The sequence below is a fragment of the Heterocephalus glaber genome, unplaced genomic scaffold (genome assembly GCF_053883595.1).
Source record: "Heterocephalus glaber isolate CG9 unplaced genomic scaffold, H.glaber_assembly_v1.0 deba00001550, whole genome shotgun sequence".
Lineage (NCBI taxonomy): Eukaryota > Metazoa > Chordata > Mammalia > Rodentia > Bathyergidae > Heterocephalus > Heterocephalus glaber.
In genome coordinates this window covers 10,600,138-10,613,072 of record NW_028258343.1, presented here as the reverse complement: position 1 = coordinate 10,613,072, position 12,935 = coordinate 10,600,138, and the positions used below count along the sequence as shown (strand labels likewise).

Sequence of the window (12,935 nt, the reverse complement as noted above, 5' to 3'; positions counted from 1 at the left end):
CTGTGGTAATATCCAGGTGTCTTTCTACACAGTCTCTTTATGGCAAGACTTGTCAGTGTCCTCAAAAATGCCAAAGAACTCAAAATAGCCACACCTCTTGAGAAGTTACATTCTGAAGCTGGATTAGGTTTTCTCTAATTCTATTCTCTCTCTTCCTTAAAACCCAAAGTCCTTGAAAATGCCTATTTCTGTCTCTTTTCCTGTTGATAACAAAGCGTGACTATTTTGATTGGATTTGCATATGTTTTCTCTGTCATGCAGAGATGCAGCAACATCCCTTAGTCAGATGAGCACATTCTTTCTCCATTCCCTCTCCTTTCACTTCTGTGAGGAAATGACCAGCCACCAGGATATTAGCATAGCTACAATAGGCATACACATCACATGAGTATTTCAAAATTAAGGTAAGTCAGGAGAGGATTGCTGCTAAACTTAATTAGGGAGAAATAACTTTTGGCCAAACCAAGGAGAAATGTAAGCCTGTCCTCAGGAGGCTGAGTGCGGACACACATAACAGGACACAGGTTGTGCAGCCTGGGTGTAATCCTCATAATCTTCCTCTTTCTACTTAGATGTGAATTGCTCAGGCGACGGTCCATAAAACAGGTTTTACTGTTTCTGCTGTGCCTTTCTGGGTACAGGTACGGGGGGAGATGTGGAGACGGGGAATGGATTTGTTAAGGAAAAAGAAACAGAGGGATGAGAGGACAGGATTTACTGGAGATGGCATAAGCAAACAAAATCCAATGTGAAGAGCTTTATGGCTTATGTTTGACTGAAATAAACAACAAAAGGGAACAATGGCTATGTACACCTGAGATGCCAGGTAAGCTTGGGAGCCCTTTCCAGCCAAGGAGATGTGCGCTGTCAGCCCTTCTATGGGAACACATTTGAACTATCTCTCTCTCTCTCTCTCTCTCTCCACCCCTCCCTCTCTCCCCCCTAGTATTTCTACAGCTTTGTGTGTGGCCGTCTATTGGTAAGGCTTTCAAAGTCCACTAAATACAGCTCCTTCTTCATTTTTCCCTTCCTCTGGTTGCTAAATCAGCACCATGCTCACAAACAGGGATTATTTTTGCCTAAAGCAAGGCAGCACTTTTGTGTTCTGTGGGGTGGCAGTTTATCAGCCTAGTTGAAACGCCGTATTTTAGGATTTGTGCTGTTTCTGTCAAGCTCTGTGCTAATCCCCGTTATCATTTCTGTCAGATTTGTTGACTATAGTCAGTTTGCCATCCAAGGTAGCATATCTGAACACAAGTAGCTAAAACCACATCTTATGCTGAGTTATTTTGTTTGCTAGGAACTAAATGGAATAAAAATGTAAACTATGGGCTAGTTTTTATTTATAAAAAGACAAAATCCATCTGTCATCTTCCAGCTACCCAGTTGCCAATTTGGACTCATAAACAATTGATATTCTCCATTAGTTTCGTAAGCAAGAAACTGCAAGTCAGGGGGTCTTGGACATTTGTTTACTGTCAGTGACACAGCAGGCTTGGGCACAAGTCCTCAGAACCATGTCTATGTGGGGAAGAAAGTAAAGCATAAGGAATTTCTTTCAATTAAAGTTCACCCACAGGCTACGTGTACACACACACACACATACTCTCACACACTTTGACTCTACTAATTTTGAATGTGTAACAAAAGGAATCTAAATGAAGACAGACTTAAGGAAATGATGTATCAAACTAGGGACAAATGCATTCAATTCCTTCTAGAAAGAACTTCTTAGAAAGAAACAGGTTAAAAGATAAAGTGAAGAGTTAGATACTAAAGCTACTCAGCCTTCAAATGGTGATTTTTTTGCATAAATTCTTTTATTGGTGCATTTTAGGTATACAATACATTTACATTTTTCATTGGGTGCTTTTTCTTATTTTTTCCCCATTCCCTGTGCGCCCTTCCCTATTTACATAGACTTTGTTTCCATTTTTTTCTTTTCTCATAATTTTTCCTTTCCCTTCTTTCCTTTCCCCTTCCCCTCCCACTTCCCCTACCCCTTTAGACCTTTTCTTCCTATTTCATATTATCAATTATTCATTTTAGTCATTTTAATCCTTATTTACACTTTCAGTTTCTCACACTGGAGTAACTATTCGATATTTACACATATGGGTTCTATTTATTTCACATAAGAGGATGGCCTCAATATGTATCCATTTAGCAATAAATGTCTCTAGTTTCTTATTCTTTATGGCTGAGCAGTACTCTATTTTACAAAAAAAAAAAAAACAAAAACCACATCTTCTTTATCCAGTTTCCAGTTGATGGGCACTTGGGCTGTTTCCAAGCTTTGGCTATTACGAACTGTGCTGCTATAAACATGGGTGCACATATATTGCTGTGGTATGATTCTTTTAATTTTTTTTTTTTTTGTACCGGGGTTTGAACTCAGGTCCTTGCACTTGCACAGCAGGTGGCAAAACCACTGAGCTAAATCCCCGGGGATTCTTTTAATTCTTTTGGGGAGATACCTAGCAAGGGAATAGCTGGGTCAAATGGGACCTCTAGTCCTAGTTCTTTGAGATATCTCCATACTGATTTCCACAGTGGTTGCACCAGTCTGCACTCTCACCAACAATGGAGAAGGGTTCCTTTCTCCCCACACCCCTGCCAGCATTTGTTATTGGTTGATTTCTAGATAGCAGCCATTCTTTCTTGGGTGAGGTGGAATCTCATTGTTGTTGTCATCTGCATCTCTTGAATGACCATTGATACTGGTGATGGTTCTGGTTTGAAAGAAGTGACATTTTCCACAACTCTCACTGTTTGGTCATTTTAAAAAATCCCTTCATGGATAGAGTTTTGTTAAAAGCAGAGAGATGATTAAGTTTTTGTTCAGGCTGATATACAGTGAAGGATATTCCTCTTATTGGGCTTACATTCATAAGATGAAAGAGGCAAATAAATTAACAAATACATAAAACAATACAATGTACTACAAAGGTAAATGTCACAAAAATGATAAAGTAAGGCAAGGAAAAATAGTTGACTTAGACTGGGCTGGATACAGATGTTGAGAAGAGTGACATTTTTGCTGATAAATGTCAAAAGCAAGAAGATACCCTCCTTTCTTTGAAATGATGAACATTCAATTGTTTCAGTAGTTGATTGTAAGAAATAAAAGATAAGATGCCAGTTTTTCTGTGGAAGGAGCTTAAAATTTAAGAGGAGAAATGGATTACAAAATGGAAGGGATTTTGAGACATTGTACAAATGAATTCAGTAATACCTTTCTGAAATATAATCAAGTGGGCCTAATGTCTATGAGAATTGAGAGAATGCCTGCCTGGCTCTGGGCTAGTCTTCCAGGACTAAGAGGAGTGCACCAGCCAGGTCTCTTGGTTGTAAAGGAGTCTGACTCAGGCTGGCTTGATAAATGGGAAATTACTGAATGAGCATAGAGAGGCTGTCAGAGGTGGTAGAAAAATGGAGGAAAAACCTTAGAAAACAAGCGGAGGACAAGATGGAGACTAAGATCATACAGCAGTGACAGTCTGGCCAGGATTCAGCTATGTCACCACTCCTGTGAGGTACAGTTCACTGCTGCTGCTGGTTGAGGAGCTGGAACAGCCTGGCCGGCCACACACTTGCCTCATGGCAAACACATTCTGGCTGCCCTATGCTCTTTTTTTTTGAAGTGAAACACTTTTTTTTTACAGTTGTCTTTAAAACTGCAAAGACACTATTTTCTTCATATAAAAACAATGGTATACCTATACTTTTTAGAAAATGATTACACAGGCCCCCTTAAAGAAAAATGCACCTCATTATAGGGTTTCAGAGAGGTTGGTTGGAAAAAACCTATCTAGACTGATTCCTAACACATACCATTCAACACTGCAACTTTTGGTTTGTAGTACAGATTGTTGTCATCAGTACGTGTTCCTGCATTCTGACATATTTGATGATCCACATAGAGACTGGTTTATTAATGTTCCATTAGTTCATCAGCTTTTTCTGCAGGTTCATCAGCAGGTTGTGCAGGCTGTGCGTTTCTCTGTGGTCTTTCTTCAAGACCTTCCAGGAATGGAGACACATCATCATCATCATCATCATAGATTGTGAATTCCAAGTCTTTACCAACAATTCCAATGGAAACATTCTCAGTAGGCAGGTCTTGCTCTGCAGGAATTGTCTCTCTTAAGGCATGCAGACCATGCTTAACCAGTTCATTTAAATTGTACCCCATAAATTCAGGCAAATGTCTCTCCAAGTAAGTATGAGCTGGTTGAGAACGGGCTCCAATAGACATAGCTCTGCAGTCCAAATAGTTAGCAGATGGACAGGTCTGGAAAATGTGAGGGTCCATATCATGGTAACCAGCAATAAGCAGCCCAGCACCATATGGTCTCTGGCCATACCACTGTGTGGGTATCTGGGTCTTGCTTCCAATTAGAGATAGAAGACGAGACACAGGAAGTGGTCTGTCAAATACAAATCTGGAATCCAAACACTCCTGTGGCATAAAATTACATAAGAGTCTAGCATCAGCAGTAAGTCCGGCAACAGAGACCCCAGTATGGGTGTCAACATGGAGAATTTTTTTCTGGTGAACTGCAAGCGAGCTTGCAAGAGAGCGGTAGGAAAAAAAATCCTTGAATCCGTAAATTTAGTTAAAATGAATGGATATTTTACATTCTTCAAGTAATAAGGAATATTTAAAATTAATTTGTATTAAATGATAGCAGGTACACAGGTAAGTGAACAATTTACAGACTATGCATAGGCAGGTTGGTGAAGTATCACAAGTGGGACACACTCATATAATCATCACTGATACCAAGAAATAGAATAATAGAATTCTATCAGCATCGCAGAAGTCTTCCTCATCCCTTCCCACAGAGAAGCGACCACCCAACTGATTTCTAATACCATTGGCTAATTTTGCTTGTTTTTAAATTTTACATAAATGAGATCATGCAAATTATATTCTGGTTCTAATTTCTTCTGCTCAACAACATGTATGCATGTATGTTTTTAAGACCCATACATTGTTTTATATACCAGTATATTATCCACTTTATTGCTGAAAATAGGCATTTTGTGAATACAAATCAAATTTATTCATTCTACTGGTGGTAGATTATGTAGGTTGCTTTCATTTTGCAGTTTATAATGACTAGTGCTAATCTTAGCATTTTTGTAGATGACATTTGCTTTTGTGTACTCTGCCTTCTTTTTTTTTTTGTACCAGGGATCAAACTTGGGACTTTGTGCTTGTGAGGCAGGTGGCAGAACCACTGAGCTAAATCCCTGGCCCCCATGTCTTTTATATACCTAAGAGTAGACTTGCTGACTCATAGTATAGGTGCATATTGGTTTAGTAAGTTCTGCCAGTTTTCCAAAATATTTATATTAGTTTATTCTTCCATCAACAGCACATATAAGTTCCAGTTGCCTCATATCTTTGTAAACACTTAAAACTACCAGATTTTTGAAATTTTAACCATTTATGTGGGTGTAAATATATAAAATCTAAAACATTCTATTTAATTCCACATTGTATATCTGCTAGATACCGTAATTGAACTAGTCTTTCTTGTGTTGGAAAAATTAATTAGTACACAAGTCTTAGAACTTCAAGACTTTCTTCTCATTTACATGAAATAATTCCATTACTTAATTATTTATTTTCCTCAAAGCTAATTATATGCTTACATAAAAGATTGTCTATGATGGGAAATACTATTCCAAGGCTCCTTTAGCCCATAGGAAGCTACTATATGATACTAGAAATTCGCTATAAAATTTCAGTACAATTGATTATCCTGAGGAAAGGTCTAGAAGTAGATTTCATGTCAAGAATCATATTACCAATAGATTTATGAACCGCTGCAGTGAGCATAAGACATTAACTGAAATTAAATTTAAAAAATCAGATTGTTGCTTGAGTGATTGTCTTAGGTTTGATGTTTTCTGGATTTTTATGCTGGAGTGTACAGTGATACCTCATTTCAAGAATGCTATCTTTGCAAACAAGCATTTGGCACAATTTTGCTTTTGTTTGCAAACTGCATTGGGTGAGGAACACAACCACAGCCATCTTCCTCACTCAAACATGAACGTGGCTATCTTTTCCAGAATCATGGAATGAATTAAGTTTGTAAACTGAGGCACCACTGTAATTATAGAGTAACTATAATGGGATGTCTCTTAAAAGATAAGATAGGTACTTAAATAAAGATCTACTTAAAGTTATTTATCAAATGAGTAACTTTATAGGAAAAAAGAAGCGAGTAATATTTTATGAAGTAGAGCTTTCTGCTTAACTTAGCACTATAGATAATTTTCATCTTGGGACTTAATAGACAAGCTGGAGGCCCGAAAATCCTTTTCTGGAACAAGGCAGAAAAAAAAGATGGGGACAGCAAAGATACTTTGTAGGTGGCCAGAGCATTGCAGTAATGACTCCAGTCTCCCCTGTTGGCCCACAGACTGTCAGTTCTGATGTCAAGGGATTACAGAGCAGCAGTGAAAACAGATCTCAACTTTCAGGCATTTCTATGTGTATCCCGGGTCATGTGCTGCTTCCCCATTTATGCTTCCGGGATGCTGACTTAGGGATACTCTTGCATTCACTACCAAAGAGAGTGCAGCTAGAGGCAGAATTCCTTTTATTTTAAATTAGGATATGTTTGCAATACTTAACAGATTTCTGAATTGGGGGAATTGATACATAGATTTCCCACATTGCTGGGGGTGTCCACCTTATTTTTCTCCAGTCCACAAGATTGGATCGAGTGTGCAAACCCTGTGTGAGCTCATGGGTACATCATGGTGAAATGACAGACAGAAGTCTGGTGTCTAATGTTACCACTGAGCTCTGCCTACAGCGTCTTGTCCAAAATCCTAAATCAGGTCTTGGATTGCTATTATTTACTCAGAAACACTAATGTTTTCCTTTATGTCAAACATTTCCTGCTCATTGTCCTTTCTGAGTCTGCAAATACACTTGGGAGTATGTATACCCCATGGCTGCCACGGTCTGTGTGGCTGGATGGTTGATGGAGTGAGAATGGCAGGGGATTAAGAAAAAACAGAGGTACAAAAGAACAAAGAGAAACAAAGCTGGGTCCAGGTGGAGCCTTCTTCCTGATGGGAGAAAAGTTCTGCCAGGCAACTGCAATGTGTTTATTTATGGTGGTAGAGATAAGGGAAGTGCAAGGGAAGGAAAAGGGGGCTGGTCTGTAACTGGAGCCAGGAGAGTAGCTAAGGTCTGCAGGACATCATGCTTTGATGGTTTTATGGGGAATAGATGGGGAGGAAGACATGTCCTCTTCTCAGCCAGGCCTTGCTCTGCCATGCTCTCTTGTCACCTGTTCTCCCATGGGGCCCTGCCTCATGCAGGAGGAGGCGAGTTAGGCCTGGGCATAGTGTTCTACAGCACCGTGCACCCAGCGTATGACCTCTTCCAAGATGTACTCAAGGTGAGGAGGAATGCAAAAGACATTCTTATGGGAAGGAAAGTATCCTGGAAAGACGACAAGGTTGATCTGCGTCACAAAGGTGACTATGCCTAAAGTCATAAAATTATCTCATTTATATGACTCTAGTCATATAGATCACTGGCTGATGAAAATAAAAGGAGAAAGAGAGGAAAAGACAAAGTGCATTAAATCTACTTCAGACATGTGGGTTCTCATTAGGCTTTAAATGACTTTCTTAGGACTTGGGACTCATGGACCAGTAGTTAATTTCATGACTACTGTAATTCCACCATTATATTTTTCCTCCTAGATTTTGCTTTGGTTTTCAAATACACAATGCTCTCAGAAATCTGAAATGCATACTAAAATATACTAGGCTCACATGATTGCCACTTCTTTTTCTGTGATTCAACTACCTTTGTTCTCATAGAGAAAATAATATTCTTAATAGTCAAAATAATAGAAGAAAATAGTAAAAAAAAATCAGTATCTCCGAATATAGTTTGTTCCTAAAGAATATGTCTCAAGTAGGCATCAATATATAGCTAACCATATGCCAGGATCTCCCATAAGATATATTGTATAGTACAAATTAAGAAAATGACATCTTTCACAAGATAAGCCCTTGTGAAAATATTCCTTGACCTTAATGTTTTCATTGAAGTTTTTGCCTGTAAAATTTTATTGATGGAACTTATGTGACTTAACCAGGTCAAACTTGATGATATTCATATCCTTAAAAGTTTAGAGTGATTGCTCTGTCATTGTGCCAGAGTTATTATTAGGCAATGATAGAAAGTGCAAGAGAAGAATACCTAGAAGACTTGATGTAATCATAAATTTTCAATATCCCTCTCCTCTATGTTGGGGTAGAAAAAAGAAAATCATTTTCCTTACATAATTTAATTAACCTGTCACTTTATTTTGAAAGCTTGCTAATTCATGATCCAAAGAGAGTGATTTATAGGCCATCGTGAGAACAAAAGCTAGATGCTGAATAGAGTTAAGCCACCTAAACATAATGTGAGAGCAGAATTATTTTTGAATTAACATCAATTATGAAATGAGTTCCAAAGATTATTTACTGCTTAGCCTGAAGAGTCTGTGGTTTATTGCCCTTCATTTTTTATCTAACTAGAACTTCCTGTTGTTTACTACTGTGGTTAAAATAATATTGAAAAATAATAGTTCTTTAATAGTGAAAATTTCTTAATAGATGTTGTATATTTCTACTTATATATATATACTATTTAAGATTCTCATAAAAAGTTCCAGTAAAATTTTTGATGAATGATTATCAAATAATGCTCATGGATTACTCTTATACCAATTTAGTTTACAAAAGCTATTATGATTCTGAAAGAAAACTTGAAAGTATTTAGAAAACTAAAAAGTATGAAGAAACAGTCACTTGGGTGACTATACTCCTCAAAAATTTTAATTGTTAAATATTGATTGAAAAAGGACTCTTAAACACAAGCTTCCTAAACAATAAGGGATACTCCTTTTTTTTTTTAGAATATTAGGAAGTTATCCTAGAAAATATGAAAACACTAGTCCTTTAACTGGAAATACTGTATTATAAATAAATATTTGTAAATGTTTATATTGGGAACATTTATAAATAAAAGAAGGCTGAGTGATACTTGGGGAAGAAATGTATGTTCTGAGGAAAATGAAGCTGTAGCTCTGTTTGCCTTTATATAGTCATCCATTCTTTGTTAAGGGATTGGTGCTGGATTGTGCAGAGTAGAAGGCCACATTTACACAGGAGTTAAGACCCACACAAGCTGGTGATAGGAAGAGTCTTTTGCAGACTTCAGAGACTTCTAGTTATTTTGTATTCTCGCAGAAGGTCATTATAACCAAAGATAAGAAGAGGACCCTAGGGAGACAGCTGTCTTAGTTACTTTCCTTGTTGCTGAGACAAAATACCCAACATCCAAAGTTAAAGGAGGAAAGGTTTATTTGGCTGACAGTTTGCAGAGATTTCAGTTCATAGTTGGCTGGCTCCAAGGCAGGGTGGCATGGCAGAGGGGCATTGCAGAGGAGAAACAGTTCATGGCAGGCAGAAGGCAGCAAGCAGCAAGCTAGAAGGCACCAGCAGCAACCCTCTTCCTTCCTTTATATCTTATCCAGGCTACACATCCTTAGTGTTGGTAGCACGCACACCCAGGATCAGGCAGTCTTAATCCTAGTATTGCATTATGAATCAATCCCAGCATCACATCCTTGATCCCAGCAGCATATACCCTAGATCAGCCACCTCCAAAATGTCCCACCTATGACCACATGAGGCTTTCGGGGTGGGGGTGGGGGCATCTAGATACTAGCCATAACAGCAGGCCACACGGTTGGTGAGAGGAATTAATTGTCAGGATAGTTGACCTCTGTTTACATGCAGCAGTTACCACCATTGGACCTAGGTAGCAGGGTACCTGACCTTCACCTCTTATATTACAGAAGGCTGTTCTCCTTCTCTGGCCCTCCTCTGTGCTTACCCTCTCTAGGGTAGAAGTTTGTGGGACTAACATGTAATGGCCATTGGAGCCCTAGGTCTCTTTCTTATAGATCATACTTGGTTACCTGAGGTTTCAGAATTTCCTGCTCATTGAGGGCTCCACTGAAGGCTCGATGAGCCTCTTTTAGGGTATATTTCCCTGTGACAGACAACCCCCGGGTGATCACCTGTAAGCCTAAGAGAAGCCAAAAGGAGACTGTGTGCAGGCAGGGGACAGTCTGGGCAAGAATCTGTGTGAGGCACAGGCCCATGTGAAATGAGTGATGGGAAGGGAAGGGAACCTCAGCTAGAGGCTGAGTTCTGGGACATGATGTTCCCTAACCTCTGTGTCTTCACACATGAGTCCAAGAATTTTACAAATATCTTAGCCTTCCAGGGTGTTATGAAATTATATTTGTCAAAATAGGAGAATAGAACATATTTTACTTAACAGATTGTGAGCTTGACTTAAAACATTTAAATATTCAGACAACAGCACATGGATTTCCATTTGTCTTCCTGCTGCTCCAGGCCTGCATATTCTTCCAGAATTGTTTTATTTCACTTCCCCAACAGCAGAGACTCTTTCATCCTTAGCACCTAGCACAGTACTTGACATATAATAAGCACTCAATAAATATTTTTAGAATAAAAGACTAAATTTGACTGTCCTTCAAAGCAAAGTGATAAAAAATCACATCTCTGGAACATAAGCTCCCGGAATGGAAAATAAGAAGCAACATTATCTGTAACAACCCAGAGTACACTGTCTATCTAAATCACTTACCAATGTTTCTGTCACTTAGTGGATCGGCAATAAACATTACCTACCATTATTAATTATAGAGTCTACAGATTATAAACTCTGGGGATTTCATTAGCTGACACTCAGTAGGTGTAGTTTGTGTAGTCACTTTCAAATGTGTGATAAATTTTTTAACATCATAAAAGTTCCCATGAAAAGATTTCTTGCTACCTAAATAATTTAGCACTTAACCTAATTGGTGAGTTCCAAATACTTGCAAAATTATTTACTTGAGTAACTCTACAAAAATGGCATCTTCAGAGCAGACATCAATTTTATCTTAAACTCTCTCAATTGAGAGTTATATTGCCTTCAAATTCTCATCTGCTAGATTTTTTTCATATTTGATATTTTTTGCAGCATGCATCAATCCATACTTAATCTACAATTCCAAACACACCTGTTTAGGTTCTTAAATGTACCGCATGCTGGGACTAGTAAAGGGTTTTATTACATTATATGAGGAAATTATTTGAAAAATCTGTCCAACAGATATAACATCTGTCTATGAGTTTGTCAAGTGTTTCCCTGTATGAAAGAAGATGACCAGAAGATGTAGCTGAGCCATAATTGTTTCAGGCTTTTCCAAAAAACAAACAAAAACACCTTGACTAGCTTAGATTGATATAAATTCTTTGCAGTTTTTAAAAAATTGCAGTACCAGATTTGCCCATTTGAGCAATGTTTCTGTAATAAAATACATAAGTATTACAATGGCCCACATAAGTTTAGATTCAGAGAAACTCTTCCCTTTCTGGAAAAATGTATATGCTAGTGGTGGGTGAAGAGTTCATTGGGGTATTTGACTATGTCATATAAATAAGTCTGTTTTTCTTTAGTCGCTGAGATAAAATCAAGCCAAATTAGTTTCCAAAGAATTATGATCAGATCATTACAGTAGGGGGCAGATAAAATGTATTTATGTGTTTTTCTTCTATGGCTTCTCATTTTAATTTTAAATTCTTTTTTGGTGCATATATATATATGTATATATATATATATGTATATATTTATTATGTATTCTTGGAGTAGACAGAATGTAAATGGCATAGCCCCATTGTATGACCTTACAGTGGATAGGCTGTGTGTTTTCTCTGCCTGTCTTAGTATCTGCACCAGGTGTGCTTGCAACATGTATTAGCTAATGGATGAATAAAGAGTAATAAAACATTTGGATGCTTTAGAAGTCTAAAATGCCAATGACAGGTTGCAAAGACATGAAGCTATAATTTGGTAGGGAGAAATTATATCCTAGGTAAGAGAATCAGAGTTCAGTCTCCCAAGTCTGTGCCATCCCCTGGCTTTACTGATTGAATCAACCTAGTTTATTCTGCTAGTAGAGCCTGTTGACTGGGCACAAGCACAGAGGATAGGAGTAAGGACACCAATTTTCTGGAATGTAATTTGTTCTCTGCCCTGTTTGTCCCTCTCACAATGGAAGTATTCAAATATTAAAGAGAATTCAGTTTTGGTTTATCATAATAAAAACTTAAGCCAAGTGGGAAAGGCACATTAGTCTTCATCTTTGCAGATTTGAGTTCTTAAAGGAACACCCATTTTCTCCAACATGTCCTCCAATTGCTCAAGAACACAGCTGGGTTGCATCGGTTGTATTGTACCTCCTAGCTGAATGTCAGATTGGCACCAGTGGACAAGAAGAGCTTTTTCATAGGCAAAGATCAACATGGACACTAAACAATCTGTCATCCACTTTTCATATATTGATAAACCAGTGGTTCTTCTAAAATTATAAGTGTATAAGGGTTGAAGGATGAGAATTGTAACAATGTTGATATAAACATAAATTGGTATAATGCTATACTTTCAGCTTTCACACTACCTCCTGTGATTCTCAGAATACCCTTGTGAGCTACAGAGAATAATTTGTACTGTACTCATCTTTCAGACCTGAGAAAAGTGAAACCCATAAAGATTGAAGAGCTGGGTCAAGCTCCTATTTCTCACATTGTTAGTAAGGGAGAAATGTGACTCTGAGCCATGTGTTCTCCCTGGCTCTGTCCTACAGGATCCAATTAAAATGAAAGTTAGCCATGGGAGAAAGGAGAGAGAGAGAGAGAGAGAGAGAGAGAGAGAGAGAGAGAGAGTAATTTCCTTAAATGAGATATTTCTCTGGAGGTTGTGCACCGATAAAAAGGAGAGCCAATTGATTAAACTCTTTAGGAAACTAGTACAAATA

At 38.0% G+C, this 12,935-nt stretch overlaps 1 pseudogene; it reads right to left on the bottom strand.

Moving 5' to 3' along the window:
• Positions 1-3,866: 3,866 nt before the first annotated feature.
• LOC101709478 (proteasome subunit alpha type-1 pseudogene) overlaps positions 3,867-12,935 on the bottom strand; it is a 28,050-nt pseudogene continuing 18,981 nt past the window's right edge.